At 43.0% G+C, this 16,553-nt stretch overlaps 1 protein-coding gene across 30 annotated transcripts in view; it reads right to left on the bottom strand.

Moving 5' to 3' along the window:
• Window positions 1-16,553, bottom strand: part of LOC109634912 (adhesion G protein-coupled receptor L3-like) — a 226,534-nt gene that overhangs the window by 166,037 nt on the left and 43,944 nt on the right. For all 30 annotated transcript variants that reach the window (XM_069518370.1, XM_069518369.1, XM_069518368.1 and 27 more), the window contains one exon: window positions 5,169-5,256. The gene's annotated coding sequence lies outside the window, so the exon portion shown is untranslated. The remainder of the gene's footprint in view (window positions 1-5,168; window positions 5,257-16,553) is intronic.

The raw sequence follows: 16,553 nt of genomic DNA, 5'->3' as shown, positions 1-16,553 counted from the left end.
TTTCCCTGCTTGTGTTTTTATAAGACGGGGCGCCGCAGCGCGCGGGAGGAGCGGGCCGTGCATATGGAGAACAAATATGTAAATAAAATTTTCATAAACCACTTGGGAATGTGTAAAAGGAACAGCACTTGGTGTACTTGAGAATGATGTATAATCATAAGAGGTCATGAAAGTGTATGAACGTGCTCCATCACATAACTGGGCTGGGCTAGCGACAACAAGCTCCTATTATCCATCTGTGTCTCCATTTTCCTCTGCTAAACAACAATTTCGCTGCCAGATTTGCAGTCGCAGGACATTATTTAATGGTCCCTGTTGATAAAGAGGCCATTAGTACACCTACACTGTAGCCAAAGCTCTGACGTTGGACAGGCAAACACGGAGCACACTCCCGCTCGTGGCTGAGGACACTTCACGTTTGACAACTTCTGATTACCTCAGCGTGTACACCGGTTGTCAGGCGGTGAACTCCCCTGACAGCCAGTCGCAGAGTGGCAGAGTGTTGGTTATTTTTTGACGGGCACAGAGGGATGTCTGATTTCGCAGGTACTCGCCAAAGGGAGGGAGGAAATGGAGGGAATAAGGGGGAGGAAAATGAAGTAAAGGTATGTCACCAGACCCACTGCCAACAAAGGAAAGCATGTGCAATCGTTATTCATCCATCTCCCCTTTCCTCTCCCGGGCCGATGGCCCCTGCCAGAACGCAAGTGGCTCTGACCACACGAGCAGCTTCTGACTGTGACTTGATAATGACAGAAAGGCTGGAGGAGCATATTTGGTTAAGCGATGGCCAGACCAGTTCCTTGCCAAACTGAGGGAAGTGGCCTTGGTCTTCGTGAGAGACAGAAAGAGCGAATCACCCTCCAGGGGGAAAGTGAAAGCTAATGAGTGAGATAAAAAGGACAAGATGGAGTGATCCTCTATAAAAAGACCAGCAGTAATCTCTGCCTCTCCTCCCTCGCCTCCCCCCTTAATGTCCTAAGAGATCTTGGCTCCTCCGTAAAGTCTGCTGCCTCCGTACTTCAAACAGAGCTGATTAGAGCTGCGCACCTTGCTGGAGCTGAAGCTTTGGACAGGGGGTAGCACGAGTTCAAGGGAGACTCGCTGTTAGAAAAACCAAAGAGGAAAAAACTCTCCAAGTTAGTGGACATCTCTCTGGACTTCATGCATTTGAAAATGGCTTCAGTATCTGCTTACTATGTCTTTAACCCAGTGCCCTGGAGCCCAAATAACATCAGAGCCTCTCAAATGATCGCCATTTCTGCTTTCGTCTGTCGTGTCAGATGATATGAGTGTGGCCCCAGAGGTGCTGGCAGCGTTTGATTCTAATTGTCATCAACAGATCGTCGTGTTCGTTTACATTTGCATAAACGGTCATGGCGAGAAGGAGGAGAGGCAACAGAGAGAGGAGGCGAGAGTGAAAGGGGAACGAAGAGTGGCGGGAGGAGTTGCAGGGAGGCCGTTGAGCTGCTGTGTGAGTTCGCTGTCGAGACTGTTGTTTTATTAAGACACCCGAACTGTCAGTGCAGGTACCAGGAGAGCAGCCATGTGGGCGCATCTTAGGATCTTGTTCTAACATCCCGCTTCTCATACCCAAATAGCTCTGTCCAAATTTTCTGTTCTCTTTGTCAAATAGAAATCAAGGGAAACGCTGTGTAGCCCTCTGCGACTAAGGTAGAGGGGTTGTGACAAGCAATGGCAAGAGAGGAAGAGGGAGAGAGAATAAAAAACCTACTGCTAAATAAGGAAAAACAAACTCAGCTACAGCCAGCAGGTGGTTCGCCCGACCTTAGCCGTCGTCTGGAAACGAGGGAACACAGCTTGCGCGGCTGCGTTCAAAAGTAACGACGTCTGCCTTCCTCTGAAGCTCGCTAATTAACACATATTTCAAGGAGTTTTGTCATCGCCTTGGATTTTTTTTTTTTTTGTACAATTTAAACAAAGATATAATGTGTTAATAAGTGAGCTGGGTAGAAGCGCTGTGAGATGGATTTCGGCACCTGCAGAAAAAGCCAGGCTTGTTTTCCTATGACTGCTGCTTCTTGTTAGCAGATGTAAAAATCATATTTGACCTTCTCTTATAATGCTTGTGAACCTATGCCCTTAGCATCTTTTTACTTTTCACTTTAATTGTTTTTAATTTGTGATTTGTTAATCAGTTCTGTTGCTGTGTAATAACGTCACCAGCCCTGTTACATAAGGAACATCAAAAGACCAAAGCTTTTGCAGGATGTAAAAAAGCACGATGATGCAGATAAAGTGAGTGATGAAGGGCCACTGAAGTCATGAATAGTGTATTGGAATAAGTGGAGGGGGGAGCACATGCAGAGTCTGTCAGCAAAAACCACATTACGAATAAATACATATGCATTTACTGTATGCGCACACACGCCAGCTGTCATATATACACAGTAGCCTATATGCTAAACAAGCATGACCAACGAACACACAGATAAATAAATATTCTAAAGGACTCAACAAACACTGTGGATAATGAGGTTCAGAACAATACAATTTTCCAAGCTAAAAGAAATAAAGGCCCTAATGTGGCGTGCAGCTTTACAAATTGTATTTATTCAAAAAGCTGCTGCCATTAACAACTGGCCTGAATAATGCTTCCCCCTAATGATTCTAAATGCAAATAAATGAATGAAAGTGAATGTGCTTGAGGTTAAAATCAATAGCAATCCGATCTGGTCCATAAACGCAACATTTCTCTGCACTGCATTTATCCCTTATCATAGTTTACATATATGAAATATAAGGAAACCGATGGGGAGATTATTAAATTACTTTTTCATGTAGCTGCAGGAGAGTTGTCATCGTCCACTGAGACAAAACAACCACTAACATGTGTGAGCAAATATATTTCCAGCAGGTTGCAGTTGTCTTGACGACAGCAATTTGCAGAAAAGGGTCAACAAATTTGCCATTATCAGCCGTGCACTACATCAAGCAATGTGTGCCTTTTAAATAATTTGGCCACTTAGAGAGGGCTTTGAGTCTGTTATCCTTGAGCCAGGCTGCTCTGGTGTCGACCATAGTTGCCCAAGTAACAGGAGAACAACAACAACAACAACAACAAAGACGTACAAAGTCAACTACCTCTGGAGAGGACTCAAATTCAAGAACACTGCTGACATCGGCCGAAAGGATTTTTACTCCCCTCCCATTCAAATGACCTGTTTTGCATCATTTCAAGCTGTTCGGGCAGGATCACACTATGAAAACAAATGGCAGGGCTTTAAAATAACAGAACCAAACCTTGGCAGGGCTGGTGTCATCATTGGCCATTAGGGTCAAACTAACTTGAATGGCCGGATGCTATGGGCAACCATGTTGGGTATGCAAAGCATTGTGGGAGAGTCCAGAGGTTCATACTCTCTCATAAGGCTGAAAAGAGTGTTGTAGTTGAAGGCTTACAGATCTGTCCTTGATGAAATCCTTCACATATCAATTCCAGAAATCTCTCACTACTATTACAAATCATTGTGCTTGGGACTCAAATTAGATTTTTTTCTTCTTCAGCCAAAAGATTATCACCCTGAAGTCGATCGCACTTAATCCAAAGTGACCACAAATTAAGGAAAAAGAAGGTGCATCAAATGAAGTTCGTAATTCCACGTCGGGATGCATTAGGATATTTATCATGAAAGCGACTCCCGGCTTTTAATTCATTTGACATCTCTCAGCCCTAATAGAGTATCTGATATCTGAGAAGCACCGTACACGCTCTCACAGCGTGACATGTGGAAGAAAGCAGCGGGTTGCAGGACAAGTCGCTGAGATGTTGTTGGTTTTTTAGAGAATAGAGACCAAAGGTCCATTATGTCTGTACCAGATTTACACTTCATATCTAAAAAAGCACAACGACCGCCTGCTGCTCTCAATGTTATTCAAATGACAGCCCAATTCTATTTTCACCTTGCGACTAATGTGAGCATTACTCCTATGTCAGCAACATTTACTATCCTTTCTTTCCTGCTGGATGTACCGGGCGAACTGGCAAATTAATCCTGGCGAAGTGTGAGTAGTCACTGGGATTGAGCACAAACGTAGTTCCCAATAATTCTCCCCACGGAAAACACCGATCCCATCATCCCTCCTGAAACAGCCACATGAGGAATATAAGCCCCCCTGTGGCCTAGGCTTATCAAAAAGGTGATACGACACATTCTCCCACGGAGCCAGATTTTATGCCTTGATCGCTTTGAATACAATATCTGAAAATAATAAGGCCTCGGAACGTGTAAACAACGTATGCACAAAGAAAACATTGTATGCACTGCTGCTAGGAAGCTGTTAGGAAAAGAGGAAAAAGGCAGGTAGATGCATTGAGTCAAATGGAGGGGAAACAGGCTAGATGGATGTAGCAGGACATGTTTGTGTGTGTGTGTGTGTGTGTGAGGGAGTGGGACTGTCGGCAGGCAAACCTATCATCCACGGAGCCCACTAAACTCTGGAGGGCAAACAATCTACCTAATTGAATTCAATCCAGCCTCACCACGGGAGGCACCGAGGCTAGAGGCTCCACTCGGTACAGAGCGGGCTGGTGGAGGGGAGGCGAGCGGGATGGAGGGAAGTGTGTGTGTTGATGGGATGAGGAGGGGTGGGCTTTAGCTGGCATGACAAGTGAGCAAGGAAATGGAAAAAAAAAAAGATAAGAACGAGAGGCAGGGAGCAAATAGGGGGCTGCGGAAAACAAGAGTGGCAAACAGACGAGCGGAGCTGGGTGCGTGGAGGTGTTGGTGGTTAAGGGGCGGCAGGTGTATCGAGGTGTGGAGAAGTGGAAGCCAGCTGCGCTTTTGCATGATTACACCGAAAACATCATTTGCATCAGGGAATGAAATCCAAACACGCTCGGTAGATGTGTATGGTTAGCAACCCCCCCCAAAAAAATTAATAAAAAAAGCCCTCCCTGTCGCTGGTGGCAGAAATGAAAGACTTACCGATGTTGTCCCACAGATTTGCATAAGAAGATGAGTACCTATCATGAATCATTTTAATAAACATCCTACTGCACACAAAGAGCGATGCCCAATTGGCCACCATGAACAATCTTCATTACCGCGCCTCTGTTGGGTGTGTGTGTGTGTGTGTTTGTGTGTTTTGTAAATTTTCAGCTCCGTTTGTCAGGTTCAGAGATGGTGATAAAAATCCAACAATACCTCTCGCCGTGAAAGGGAGAGCGATTCTTGAGTGTTCTCCTCACCGATCCAGCGTGTCACATGCCAGATAATAAAACCATGGCCTGTCCTGGAAAGGAAACACAGAGAGGAAGCAGGTTAGAGGAGAGAGAACGGCACAAAACATGGCAACACTGATTCTTTCAGAATAGCTGACAGGGGACATAATTAAACACTCGAGCAAAAAGGGGAACTTTAAATGTCTGCCAGCACGACTCTCTAACTCACGGATAACAGGCCTGTGCACATCTAAGACTCCAGCTTTATTCAGAGAAACCCCCAAAAACTGAAAATAAGAACTTTTTTCAAGTGCCTGCAGTGTCAGTTTGTCAGTCGCCACACACGCAAAAACACTAACTTTTGCTCTCAGCTGGGACGGCCATTATTAAGTGGCATCTTCATACATTTTTCAGCTGTTGTCTGGTTCCCACTCTGGCGATGGAGCCCGATTTGCCGCTGTATGAAGAGCTATTCAGGTCACATCAGCTTTTAATGGCTGATTTATTAGGGCCCAACAGGGGCTTGGTGATGGGCTGCAGGACAAAGAGCCTGTTTTAAACCGCATTAACACTCTGCAGTAAATATCCCATACAGCATTAGCATTTTGATGGCCGCCCCTCGCTCAGTCAACCTTTTGCGCCATCTCGTTTTCCCACTGTGCACGTTTTGCTCTCCTGCTCTGCCTCTTGGCCTTTGTTTAAATCCATCTTTTACCACTTCCTCTCCACGTCGCTCCACTTGTTCTGGAGTTTTTGCTTCGCATTAAACCTGTAGAGAGGCTAATACACAGATGAAGTGGTTCAGCATAATTATGACTGGATTAAACGGCTACATGTGCGGTTTCACAGAGCTGAATCCAAATTGTATTTAATGAAACTGAAAAGACTGTTTCCTCTTTACCTCGGGAGCAGAAAAACATGTCCCTTCCCTTATTGTGATGCAAACTATCTTTACATGAGTTCTAATTAAATCTCACCTGCAATAATAAAACTGATGAGCTCTTACACTTCTGTAATTGAGGTGTCTGTAGCAGGTAAGGGTCTTGAATAATAAGCCAAAATTAAAAAGGAGTCATTACGAGTAGTGTGTTTACAATGCAAATTAGACAGATATTGGATTCGAGAGAATTAGAAAGACCTTTTTGTGTTGTTTGTCACACATCAACGCAACTTTTAAAAGCACCTTCAACGTCCAAAACAAGACTTAAACAAAGAACAGAAAAATGAAAATAAATGCATTGTTTGTAGCTGCTGTTGGGTTTGATATTGTGCAAGTGTGTCAGTGATGAAAACTTCAACGCTTCTCCCAAAGTGACGCTACAAAAGGAGAAGAAAAAAAAAAAAAACAGCTATATTGCCAAAATTTCGAAATATCATCTGGGCACAATGGCCGACCGATCTTGGCTTCAAAACCAGCGCTGTGGCCTCGCTTCATCAAATCTGTTGTTCACTCGCTGATCAAATGTGAGACTTTGGCGCAGGAAACAGATGCCGTAGGTCAATTCAGCTGAACCGCCGAAGCCGGTCTGGTCAACGGAGCATCTGCCAGTCATTTAGCAGGCCTGGAAGTGTTTGGAAAGGAACACAATCCCGACCACAAACTGTTGCACAAAAAGGGAGTGAGGGTTCGCAGACGGCAGAAAATAAAAATAATATCCTCGACAGCTTAATGAGCCGTAGTCGACTTTCATCATCTGCTTACAATACATCCTGTTTTTTAATTCAGAGCTAATTTACTGCAATTACAGCGATTGTGCAGATCTTTGATTTTACATATTTTCCTCTTATAGAAGCATTATTCGCTCTTCCTCCTCAATGAACCCAGACATCATCAGAGCCCGAATTCTAACTTGCTCTCGCTTAATCAGCTGTGTTACAGTAGAGCCATTAGTTGGGAACTGAAGCTTCCTTCATATCTTCAAAGGGTTTTGGATCAGAGAAATGTACACCAGGCAGTTCCAGGCACCTAAGGCAATCTTGTACCATTACTACTAAGATGTTCATTCCAAAGATATGCGACTTCTCTGAAGTACGAGCAACGGATGACCCAACGCGGCACAGTGTGAGAAAGCTGCTTATTAATGCCAAGATGCTTGTTAATGAAAGCGTTAGTGCAGTTACTCGTGTTGTTTTCTGTTGTTTTCTGATCAATATCCTACTTGCGATTTCTATTTTAACTCCAGGATTGTATTTGTGGTCACTCGCCATAATCTGAAGCTATTTTGTATGTGTAATGAAATCTGATTTAATCATGTAATTCAAAGCGCAATTATGACCATCCGCTCGCACGTCACATCTGGCAGGGTTTCTGATATCGGACACCCAATGCTGCTGCTGACAGCTCTGGCCTGAACATTAACGTTTGCCTCACAGACTGACGAGATGAGCAGCGACACTGTTCTGCATCAGCACTTTTCAAACCAGATGCTCCAAAGTGCAAGCATAGTGAAAGATTTCAAAAACTCCAAACCGCTTTTTCATTTTGAGTGACTTGAAAACAGCCCAGTAAAGGCCTGTGTACAGGATCCACACATGCTCAGTTTCTTGTGGACAACGGCGCCTGAAACTAAGCAGTGTCGTGTTGGATTTGGAGTTTAGAATGTTCGGGTGATAGATAATGTGCACAACAATTTAACCGACTGAGGCAGAAAGAGGTGCGATTTGTTTTTGTGTTTGTCCAGTCACTGAGGGGCACCGAGGAAATGTGATGCAGCCAAATGGACCAATCACATTTGTTACGGTCTGCATCACAATCACAATTTCTAAGGGAGTTGACGTCAGGCTAGGGCGAGGTTTACATCTACTTCAGAAACTGAGGTGAGGTGATAATCTATGTTAAATGACCTCATGACAATAGACAAAATAAAACAACATTGGTGTTTTATGATAAGCCAATCTGTGATGTCTCTGCATACAGACTTAAGGATTTAAACAAAAAATATAACAAATCAGGATAAGGAAAATTCTACAGTAATCTATTGGGCTCCTGTTTTATGTAAGTGGCCAATTCCCCCCCTGCTGAGTCCAAAGAAAGATATGTAGCAACTTTATCGCATTAACATGAAAACATGGCCTTGAAAGACTCTCTGGTCCGTTTCACTGGCACATTATCTGGAGCAGTGTTCGAGTTTCCATGGTGAAAGTGTTTTCCACATTACAGAGTGATGAAACACAGCCCGACGATGCTGCTGTCAGTGCCATGAACTTACGCCCAAATGTGACTTCACCCGCAAAAAATGATTCACTGTGGAACAATGTGCTGGACATTGCTGCCGAGTGTGGGGACAGCAGGCCATATTTCTGACCACACCTCCCAATGTTGAGTTTCATCTTTGTTCATGATGGTTATTTGAAACCAAAAAAAAAAACACAAAGTGCATTGAAAGTAAAGTGCGAAACAAAAGAACTGACTGTGTGGTGGCAATCCCTCTCTTGCATTTGTTTATGTGCACTTTCCTCAGTGAAACAACTGAGTATCATTTCCTTTAAAACAAATTAATTAGTTGACCTCCCCGTTACAACTATATTACAAAACGTAATGGCAACAGAGTTTTTCTAATCAAAATAAACCATTCTTTTTTTTCCCCCAGCTACTTCTAGTTAAAAAAATTAAGAGTAATGCAACAGGGAACCAGGCTCTAATAAAGAATAAGAGGTAAGGAAGACAAAGCAAGACTTTTTTTCTTAATCATTTAAATTAAACACTTAATTCAGCTGCTTTCTAAATTAAAATAAAGGCAAATTGTATGAAAGCTTGACACAAAAGCAAAACCACAACAAACACACATTCACAGCTTTCATTAAAAATGTATACATTTTTGCATTTTGCACCTGCTTCTACGCCCAATGTTGGCTCTGCAGCTGTTGGCTGTCAGCCTCTGGCTTCATGCTGCCTCAAGGTACACAACTAATCACACTGAAAGGTGCTGGGGTGACCAACTGAAGGACTAACATTACCCTTCCTGCCTCTGGGCGAAAAGTTCCATACTGTCGTCTTAGGGCATTCTTGAAATTCATTAGTGGTTCTAGCACCAGCTTATCTTTGTGTGACGATGAAAAAAAAAAAAAAAAAGTGCTATCGGGAGACAAAAGCACATATGAGGGAGCGGTGGACGCATGTGGCCGCTGTATGACTGATCCAAGTCGACAGCCTGTGGTGTGTCTCTATAAAAGCATTTACCGAGGCACAGCGCTGTGGCCGGCCCAAAGCTCATCAAAGACCGGCTTATTTTATCAGCCAAGTGGAAAATGTGCTGAGAAAGAGAGGGAGCGGCAATAGAGAGGAAGTCAGCGAGAGTAACTAAGCTATTGTGCCCATCGCTGACCCAAACACCCGTGTTACAGTAGTCACGGCCACTCACAACAAAGAGCCTAATCGGCGGAGCAGGGCTCTAAATTAAATGACCCTGTGGTTGCGACACTGTAACTGACAGGCCGTGCCCATGCATGCTGAGGCTAGAGGCAAAGGAGATACGGCTAATGAACAGAAAAATGTATTGAAATGGCCGCATCTTTAACAAGTAACCTTGAGTAACCTGCATACTCCTGTGTGAAGTATGCAACGTACACTCTTGGTACTTATTCAAACACTTGCAGCTATTTCATAGATTATACAGACTTTAAAATGAGCTGCTCTGGCAGACAGAAATGACCAGGCTTTATAAAGATTTCATTTGCCCCCTCCGGGTAAACTGCACTTTGAGGATAACATAGCATGACTTTCACCAAATGTAACTACTGCACCTCACACTGGGAGAAAAAGTCTGCATATATATAGATATATTTTTGAATGCATTAATCCTGACAATATTCTGAAAAGAGGTAAAAGCAAAGGAGGACAATACATCTCCAAGTCGTGGAATAAAATACAAACAAGCCCTTGAATATATTGTATTGCACTATTGTCTGTTAAGTAATCACAGCCAGTCGGGAGCTGCTCATTTGAAAGGGAGGAAAAGGTTACCAGCAGAAGTCAATGAGCAGCATTTATAATGCATGGGCAGCATCCTAACCCCCAAGAGTCACATTAAATTCAGGAAGCTGATAACAATTGAGTGAGGTTGCTGGCAACTGCAGAAGGATTATGTATAGCTCCATTTCTCTTACTGTATTCTCACTAATTGTTGATGCTTCTTTCCCCTCATCTTTCTTCCTCATATCTCCTTTATCATTATCTTTATGTTTTCCCCACACTTCCTATTTCTCCCTCTGTGCTGGTGTACCAATGAGAAGAGGAAATGAGGGACGTAAAGCCCCCAAAACTACCCTCCTTTTCCCGGAAGACCTCCTTATACAAGGGCCCTAATTGGCCTTAATTGGAAAGGGATGAACCAAAGGATATGAGTCTGTAGATGTGCTGCACGTATGCGTTCTTGTTTGTGGCCATTTGTCTGTGTCTGCAGAAACATAGAAGATAGGAGTGAGGAACACATACAGCCTCCAGAATAATGAATTCAGCCAAAGTGGTACACAGCACCTCTGTTTTAAACCTTTATACGTGGGTGTATGCAGGCTCATGTGTTTGAATATTATATGTAAATATCATGTTTTTGCGGTGCTCAGGCCATAGATTGCTTTTCCAGCCAGAACGAGAGCTCCGTTATCACATGATCTCACAAGCAATTCCCGCTCAAAGCCAATAGTTAAAAGGCTTTATGACGCCCGGTGTGAAATACATGAATTGTCAAAGAGGAGCTGTCAAAACGCCACAGTCGCACGCAATTTTACCCTCTGCTGGGGCCATGGAGCTGTTTACCTTACCTTATGATAATCATGCTTGTCTTTATTTGGAATACATACATACATATTCCCACCAAGATGACCAACCTTGCAGCACAACATAAAAGTCAATAGAGGGGAAAATTGCATGGGTGACACTAGTGGGACTTGACACCACAGGCCCCTAGATGAGGGTGCACGTTGTGTGCATGAACAAACAGCCATTTAGCATTTTTCTTTCATGATAACACCACATGGAGAGGCACATTTGTTCTGTGAAGGGTTACCGGCCAAGGCCATGGAGAGATGCTCAGGGACAGAGAGGACATACTTGAGATGAGTGCTGCAACATATCAGGGAAGAGGGTTACCTTCATGAAATATCTTTTTGACAAAGGTCTGGTCTAAACTAGAGCTGCAAAGAATTTATTTTCATTCTTTATTCATCCATCAAGTATATTTTTAATTAATCAAGCAGCTATTTAGTCTATAAAATGTGTTTGAGAGGCCAAGGTTTCATTTCCTCACTGCTTATTTTTACAGAACACCATTTAAAAACTCAAAGGGCTTTTGTGTCTTGTGATACCACAAAAAACATAATCTAAAAGTTGTGACAATGGAGCTGCAACTGACAAATGTTTGTCTTTTTTCTTTAATAACATAAGTGAAATCAAATGATTTAGGGCTCAAAATATTAATCATCATTATCAATTAATGTGCCAGTTTTCTGTTCAATTCGAATATCAGATAAATAGAATAATTTTGAATTGAATTGACCAAACTGTTAGAAACTATATTAGGAGGAAAAGCATTAGTGCGTATCGTATACATCACAACATAAAACACCCAGAGAGCAATCAACAGATGTAAGTGCACCTTATAACTGTAAATGTGATAAACAATCAATGAATAGTGTTAAAATGGATCGATGAACCATTAGTGAGTCTGATGGGTGTAGGAAAAAAGCTTGTCGGCTCTATAAAATATAGTAAAATAATGAAACTGCCTCAATGAATTCTCAGTATTGTCAAATGTCCAAAATAAGAAAACCAGCAAATACACATTCAAAAAGCTACAACCACAAAACATCTTCAGTATTAACGATAAATAGATTATGCAAATTGTCCATTTCTGTTATTTTGTGGACAAACTGTAGTTTCTGATTAATTTGAACATGGTGAACATTTCAATAGCGTCTGTAAACCACACATTCTATATGTGGGGAAGGGGAACTAGCTATGCCCCAAGTGCCCCCCCCCCCCACCTCTACTCAGAAGGAGAAAATCTGCAACTGATTGAAGACATGGATCAAGTTACAGGTTACTTCTCAGTCCTGTTTCCATGTGTAGGCATGTGCACTCCAACCAACCTTCTGTGCCCTTGCCCTCCCCAACCTGACAAATATGGAACTTGACCCTTTCCTAATTCTGAGGCCGACCTGCATGCTGAATATAACCTTGGCATAAGAGAGGGGTCGTTGAAGTGTTTTTCCAATAAACTGAGTCTTTGTGTGTGTGTGTGTGTTTGTGTGTGCTGAGGTGTGTGAATGCATGCATGCTCTGTTTATGTGAACTGTGTATACACGCCTGTGTCTTTACATGCATCTGTGTAGGCACATGGGATTATTTGTCCATATACGACTGCTTTGAGGTGTGCGTATGCGGGTGTGCAAGGGTTCAATAACCATGTGTGCAGCAGGGGGGCTCTGGAGTGTCTCAGCACCCAAGGCGCCAAGGACATGGCTTGACAGGTGTGTGTGGAGGACCTAGTGGTCTGCAGAGCAGCAGCGGGCAGCAGCACAATGTGCCCATTCAGCCCTGGAAGGAGACAACCGAGATATTGCAGGACCCCTGTGAGGAGGGGGCGGTCATCTGGGGGCACGTCAACCTTTCACTGTGACTACAAAGAAAGACATAACTATAACTGCATCAACAGAGTAATAGGCTGTGTGACCCCATACTGGCTAGCTGTGACGGATTTATGCTGTCAACAGTTTCTACTGTAGACAGATTTTTCTCAGTACATTTGACTTTTGAGGCTAAAAATTGGGTTTAATGTCGAACTATAGTTTGGAGTAAGTGCAGGGTTGAGAATAGTTGTGACAATATGTAGGCCAAGTGTGGAAACACTTGAAAGACAGGTCAGAGTAAAGGATAAAAGCTACATGATACATCCTGTAATGTAGCCCAGTCCCGTTTTTATTCCATTTATCCCCAAATCCATTTAAAAAAATCATTGAAATGAGAAAAACTGCTGTGTCTAAACCATCAGTGAAAAACAATTTCCACCATCAGTTATTCTGCAAAAATTAAAAAAAAAACAAATTTAATGGCTTAGACTAATTTCCAATTAAGCATACATTCCTCTTTTTCAAGGATGAACGAAGTGACCGCTGATGTGGTAAAAATGTTGCATTATCTCGACAATTATTAACCCAGCAGATAAAAAGCATTTGCAGTCCACACACACATATGAATCCACACAAATGTACACAAATGCTGTGTTTCAGCAAGACACAAAGAACTTGCATGACAAATAGCTGCAATACACAAGCAAGTGGCAAGATGTGAAATAAATGGCTGTGTGGAAAAAATTACACGGTTGTGTGGTCCATACGTCCTCAACGCACGTCTGACAATAGCTTTTAAAACGCACACACGAGCCACCAGCGCTGCTCCTACCCATGCTTAAAATTGGACAGCCATCCCTCAGCTCCGACATAAATCGGTGCAGCACAATGCATCGGAAAGCACTTCAGCATAGAACAAGGCGGTGTTGAAACTAAAAAGTAACTGAATCCAGGACGGACACGTACAGGGTGCGATGACAGCTGAAGAAGGAAATTTCTTTTGAATTTGATGGTGTGTGAGAGAGAGTGCTTTTGGGAATGATGCAGTAAGGATGGCTGAAAGGGATAAGCAACATATTATTACAGATGGAACAGCAGAAAATGGGGTAATAATCAGTAGATTCTGAAAGTTTTTGTTGACATTGTGGGTGAAACTAAACGATTTGGTGATTGTTCTCCAACAGCAACCCTATCCACACCTTTTTCTGTAAGAATATCTTATGCTATATCTAATGCCACAAGATATCCAACATCAGCGAGACATTAACCTACATGCTTTGTTGCCACATACTACACACTAGAGGTCTCTGGAGCAGCGACCTCAAGAGTTCCAAGGCTATCTGCCCACTAAATCACATTTGTAGAGTCATATTAAACACGTTGCCCTGAGGGGAGCAAAAGCTCAGCAAAGAATGATAGGCATCTCTCTATCACTGAAAGCCTGCACTGCATTATTCCGAGCGAGGGGCTGATGTGATAGCATGTGGCCATCGACTGCTTTAATGTCACAATATAGGCTGTGGATAGGTGCTCAATTCTTCCTGGGTGCAGCAAGAGATAAGGGCCATATTCTCATCAGGTCACAGGCAATGAGCAAAAGGATGGAAGAAAAGAAACAGTAGCTACCCTTGCTATTGCATGGCCACTGTGAGGAAAGAATAATACAAAGGCCATGAGCAGAACAAAGGAGAAACTAAAAACTCAGATGTTCTGCAGTAAGTGCATTTGCTGCCAGCGAAGAACAAGGTATGGATATCCTTTATGCCACAGTCTGACGGCACCCCTAAAGACCCCCAAATCCCACCACCCACATCAGACTGTCACCAGAAATGTCAAACTTAGTCGTCTGAACTGGGATGTGGCTGCTATGTGAGGGAAGAAGGGGGATGGGGGTGGAGAGAAGAAACCAGGAAAAATCACGATGGTGATCGGCAGTGTGTGTGCTGTGGTTACTACACTCGTTGTTGCACTAAAGGAGGAGTTGCACACGAGCGTCGGATCTTAGAAGCAGCCTAGCATATTCCTGCCATTGTTTTGCGGTTATTGTTTAATTGAGCGTGTTGTAATGAGAGCAGAGTCATCGACAAAGCTGTCCTATTCACAGCAGTAACCTAGGAATTAGGTTACCATGGAGATTAGACGATTTTGCACCTCACATTTTGGGTCCAATGCCAATGCAGGAAGTAGTGTAGCCCTTTCAGAAGCAAGGTGGAGTGCGAGGGTGAGGGGCAGTGGATGGAGGAATAACATGTCATGACTGACGTTTGACTTCAATTTTAGTTGCTTAACTCTAACTTTATCATGGCAAACGTTAAAGACCAGTCTTTCCCTAACCTTTGCCATATTGCAGTTGGCAGATATTCTAGAAGGACAAAGTTTTTATGACTTCACTAACCCTCTTTCATTGTTTTTATGTATTCTTGTATATGAACTGGGTTTTAAATTTCAAGTGGACTTGGTGAAATGGCTTCTGGATTTGCTGATCAATTCCCAGAGCCGTCAAAGTGATCCTTTTGACCTTTTTGCTTTTTACCTATTTTGGCATGTTGTTTTTGTTAGGTCAGCTAGGAATCGGGTCAGCAGGAGTCAAATTTCCATTTTAACTGGGCATAATAATTCATTCCAGCTATCCAGTAGAGGTAACCGTATAGCAGGGCAGCAAATGGCAAAGTATATATGGTGACAGTCAGCATATATTCTGGTTTCTGTTACTTGGGTCATGTATAGGTTGCAAATGAGATTTTAGCATGAGGTTCGGAGGTCATAAGATTGGTTCAACATATTTTGCATGCCATTAAAGTTGTATATGGGTATATGAAAACAAACTGCCAATGCATGGTAACAGACCTAAGGAGACAGATGGCTGACGGAGTGGGGTTTCTTATGCATGACGAATTGTTGCATCTGCTGGTGTGACTATGCAAAGCTCACGGTCAGGGGAAGTTCTCAAGAAAACAGGGGGGAAGCATCGTCTGACAACAAGAAAACAAAAACCAGGCTGTCATATGTTTCCAAAGTAACTGATCTTTTTATAGCCCGGTGGCATCTGCGGTAGCTGAGTCGGGCAGGAATCCTGCAGGGACCTGGGGACAATCGAGGTGGCAGTCACTCATCCGATACCCAGGTGAGAAAATATTCTGCCAAAACAAGGGCTTATATCATGAAGAAACAGCACTTGAAATAGCTATGAATCCATAGGGATAATCTGTAGAGAGAGATTAAAGGTTCCATTCACAAGACCAGAGGTTGGTCAAAGTTTGTCAGATGTCAAAACAAATCTGAAAAACCATCAAAACTCTACGGAGGTAAAGTGCCTGTGTGGCCTCTGTCCAGATCTGCCTGAGTTCCTGTTCTATTCAATGGCCTTTCCTAATTAGATGAGAAGGGTGGTTTGATGTACATACTCTCATTGTATTAAAAAGAAAGCATGAAGCGCCCCCAACCCCCACCCCATTTGCCTGCAGTGCAGCGATAGAGAAGGTTACAACTGTCTCTCTCTCCAGTCCACGGATGCAGGCAAAGAGAAAAAAAAAATCGATGCACAAAAAGCACTTCATTCCTGCTCAATTTCGTCCTTTACTGCCGGTGTAATTAGAAGTAGCTTCGACGGACTTTCTAATCCAAATTTCAGCTGGAGGTTTCTGCTCAAAATTCAGCAGCTTCTCTTGGGATTGTTATGGCGTCATGTAGACAGGACTGATTGTTGATTGTATGGAGGGTTGGGTTATTGATAACTACTCGGTTATCAATAACTACAATGAACATGCATACACTTTGACAAAGATGCTGTGCAACAGGAAAA

Source organism: Paralichthys olivaceus, chromosome 22 (genome assembly GCF_024713975.1).
Source record: "Paralichthys olivaceus isolate ysfri-2021 chromosome 22, ASM2471397v2, whole genome shotgun sequence".
Taxonomy (NCBI): Eukaryota; Metazoa; Chordata; class Actinopteri; order Pleuronectiformes; family Paralichthyidae; genus Paralichthys; species Paralichthys olivaceus.
Note: the sequence above shows the minus strand (reverse complement) of the source record. Positions and strands in the feature narration are given on the sequence as shown.